The sequence below is a fragment of the Cetorhinus maximus genome, chromosome 19, assembly GCF_964194155.1.
Source record: "Cetorhinus maximus chromosome 19, sCetMax3.hap1.1, whole genome shotgun sequence".
Classification (NCBI taxonomy): Eukaryota; Metazoa; Chordata; class Chondrichthyes; order Lamniformes; family Cetorhinidae; genus Cetorhinus; species Cetorhinus maximus.
Genome location: NC_135897.1, coordinates 1,977,894 through 1,982,049, shown reverse-complemented (window position 1 = coordinate 1,982,049; position 4,156 = coordinate 1,977,894). Strand labels below are relative to the sequence as shown.

Sequence of the window (4,156 nt, the reverse complement as noted above, 5' to 3'; positions counted from 1 at the left end):
ATTCCAACTCCATCAAAATGTTCCAAGATTTCATCAGCGGCAGGACTAATGGAATGTACTGACCGAAGGGCAGTAGTGATGGACTGTTGAATCATCGGAGCGTCGTTACTGAGTAAGTTCAATCCTTTCAGACAGCAAGTGTAGAGGAGGAGTTGTTATGACGTAGAGAACAACTGTAAGACCAGGGGTGCAGGACAGACGGTCTGCTGCACTGTTGACAAGGGACTCTATCAATGGGCATGGTCACAGTTGTGTCATTGGCGGTCATTAAGCATGCTATCCTGGAGCGGAAACAACAACATCGGAGAGGAAGTAATGTTGGAGAGCAGACCTGTCGGCTGGCAGGACTGAAACACTTCCTCACAATCAGAAGGGCAGCACTGAGGGAATGCTTTACTGTGTAGATGTGTGCTGAGGACGTGCTGCAGTCTAGGACGGTCAAAAATAAGTTGAGCTGCACTGCCGTTAGTTCACTACAGGGGCGCCTGGCGCAGCCCAAGGGACGCACTGAGTACCGCAGTACAACAGAGGCGAAATTACAAAAATTGCTTAATTAGCTTTAAAACCTTTTTGGGATGCGCAAAAGCCGCATGTAAATATTCCTTTATTACATCTCCCATATTTTACATTAAATTACATGATTCTTAACTTTATTAAACTATTGTCCCTTTTGTCCCATTTATTGGATAGAACCTGGACTCTATTTGCAAATATCCTGATATTCCTGCTGTTTCTCTGAGAAATGTTTGAAGGAAATGCCTAAGATGCAGAGCAGGACATAGAGAATGTTGGAAGTGTACACTTATTGACACCAATCACAAGAGGGAGAAACCAATTTTTACCCGGATTTTTTCGAATGAAGGATCGAATCTCTGGGATAAGGAACTGAGACATCGCGCAAACCAGAAATTCAAAGAACAGAGAAAGTGAGAGTGTGAGAAAGAGTCTAACCAAATACAAAGGCTCATTAGACCAGACGCAAAGATCAGGTGGGACCTGTCGGCCCGGGTGGTCGGTTGAATCCCGATGGATGAGCAGCTTCTGATTGTAGCCCGGAACATCACTTTTAATTCATTAGTGTCTTAAATTTCGGTGCACAATTTAATCATATTGCTGAAAAGCCGTTTTTTCAAGATTGTACATCTGACTATCAATGATATCTGGTAATCCGGTTTGATAATTATCTTTAAAATACCTGTGGAAGAACAACAAGAATGTTGCATCAGCCTGTTTGCTGGCCACTAAATCGGAAATATATCCTGAGCGGTATATTAGCGACTTTTATTTGTGGATCTTTTCATTGGAGAGTAAATTAATTCACAAACAACTGGAAAGCAGTTAAACAAAAATCAAATTACGATGTGCCATATGCATCCTTGGATCTGGCAGAAAAGAGCTCGAGTTGTTGGAAGATAATTAGTGGTGAACCTGAAGCGATTGAAGAGGCTGTTTTAAACTCGATCACAATCGCAAACAAGCATAAAGCCGTCACTGCAACAAAGTATTTAGCAATGAAGCAAGACTGCGACAATTTTGTTAAAAACCGAAAATACATCATTTTCCCGTTAAGTACCGATGAACCGATTTCCCCCTGGCCTATTCCATAGCAACATTGAGATGTTCGAGAGGCTCCTAAGAAGCTTTTATGCTCCTCATAATGTGTATTGTGTCCACGTGGACAGGAAGTCTCCAAAACCATTTCACTCGGCAGTTCAGGCCATCGCTTCCTATTTCAGTAATGTCTTCATTGCAGGAAAATTAGAATCGGTGACATACGCCTCATGGTCCAGAGTTCAGGCTGACTTCAACTGTATGGAAGAGCTGCTGTAGAGTCCTGTCCCGTGGAAATACCACATGAATGTTTGCGGACAAGACTTTCCAACGAAAACCAATTGGAAGATAGTAAACAGTCTTATGGCCAGGACTCCAAATATTGTGGAATCAGTAGCCCCGCCAAACTTCAAAGAGGTAAATGGATCAGTTCATGACATAAATCTATGCAGTGTCCTAGTTTTCTTTATAACCACCCAACTTTCCTTCAATCCCCTTCTCCCTCTCTCTCTCCCTCCTTCTCGGTTACAATGGCAGTGTTTGATTGGAGACTAACATTTTTCTCCAAAATATCGTTGCTTTATTGAGCACAGGCATTTGTTAAAATCTGGGAAGGGCCACCCTGGAACCTGCGGATGCAGTTAAATATAAGAAACAAGAATTCAAGACATATTGGCCTTATTTGATAATTGAAACGTGCTGATCGGCGGGTTGCAATGACAAAAAAAAAACATAATTAATAGCGGGTGTAGAAGACCACATAGCCCATCGAGCTTGTTCCACAATTAAATATGATCATAGATAATCTTGGAATTAAAATCCATTCTCTCTTCCGCTGTCCATACCCCGTAATTCACGGAGAGTCCAGAAATATATCTATCCTTGCCTTAAACGTATTAAACGGTAATCATCCACAGCCCTCAGAAGTAGAGAATTCCAAAGATTCACAAGATTTTGAGAGAAGACATTTCTTCTCATCACAGTCAAAAATGCTTGGGTCCTTATACCGGGACTGTACCCGTGTTTTGGCGCCGTATTAAAAACTTTTTGGAAATCCAGGTGTACTACACCCACTGGTTCCCCTTTACCTACACGACTCGGTGCACCCTCAAAAAACTCATCTCAATTAGTCAACCACGATTTCCCTTTAGTATAACCAGGGTGACTTTTTCTAATCATACTCTGCTTTTTCGAGAGAATTGTTAAGGCTTCCTTCATAATTGGTCACAACATTTTTGCATTAGCCGATGTGGTCTAGCTGGCGGTTAGCTCAGTATTTTCTCTCTTTGTCAGGTGCAGTACACGGTTTCGGAAACTATCTGCTGCATGTACTCTTGCTTTACTTTCACTGCATTGGCCTGATTTGAACATGGAAACATACCACATCATTGCTCACAAATGGTGCCGGCTGGTTTGGACACAAGAAAGGAAAAGTTATGTGTTTTTAGTTACTTCCAGGCTGCTGAATCCCTGGCAAGTTAATAGCTACTGTTTTTTCTTCTTTTTAAAAAAATATAAACGCTTGCCTTCCAACTGCCGTCTAATTTCCTTGGTTTATTTCACAACCCTGAGCTTCCCTTGTGATACCTCCGCATCATTGCTCTCCAATAGGCCATTACCAACATTGCACTGTGCCACCGTCTTATTGTTTCTCCTATACTTCCACTTTTCAATCACTCGTTATCAACATGACCTATGCATATTTCATATACAGAAAAAAGTAGGTGAAAAATAAAGTAATTGAGACAATGAAAGTTTATAGTTGCTGCTGTTATTTCTGATGTGGTCGGAAAATGAAGATACAATTGGAAAATAAGAAATTGTGTTGATTTTCAAAGACGATGGGAATTTCATTATGAAATCCGTAACAGTGTAGTCAGAACTCAGCAAAAGAAGGGTCCCCCACCCATACGCAGTCCCATGTATGTGGGGGGTGCCTACATTCTTGTCACCAGAGGTTTTGTGAGGACTTTGTTTGCGAAAACGGAAATCGAGGCGTTTTTTCAAGTGGTCCGTGGAGACCTACGGCCCCGATGAACTGAGATACCTCTCAGATGCCTGAGATACCCGGCTCCATACCGTACACTTCAGGGCACTACTAGAGTGACCCATTTGTGACCCGAGCAGTGAAGTGGTCTTTTGATGCTGGTGATGTAGCGAAGGGTGCCACATATCCGCCTTGCACAGGAAGGTACCAGCAAAAATCTGTATTTATGGGGCTGGATATCTACCCTGGATCGTCCAACAGAACGTCTGTTCGTGGACAAGTTTCATCTGCAAGTGGACAACACAGCTGTGCAATGCATGGTGGAATATGTCCAATACAAAGTGATTAATGAAACACGGACTTAAGAATTAATGGGTGTAAATGAACCTAACGAAGAATGCAGGATTGTAACATAAAATAAATCATAATTTCGGATTGTGGGAATCTGCTGAATAATAATGCAGACCGATGTCAGATATGAACTGAAAAAAATAACAAGACACCAATTATTAAGTAAACCTGGATCAAAATCTTGGAACTCCATTCCTATTAGCGCTGTGGATATTCATGTACCATGTGGCCTGCAGCGGATCAAGAAAACGGGTCACCATCACCTTC

General features: G+C 42.0%; 1 pseudogene; it reads left to right on the top strand.

Annotated features, from left to right (window-relative positions):
- The first annotated feature begins 404 nt into the window (after positions 1-404).
- Positions 405-3,903, top strand: LOC144694290 (beta-1,3-galactosyl-O-glycosyl-glycoprotein beta-1,6-N-acetylglucosaminyltransferase 3-like; annotated as a pseudogene).
- Positions 3,904-4,156: the final 253 nt, after the last annotated feature.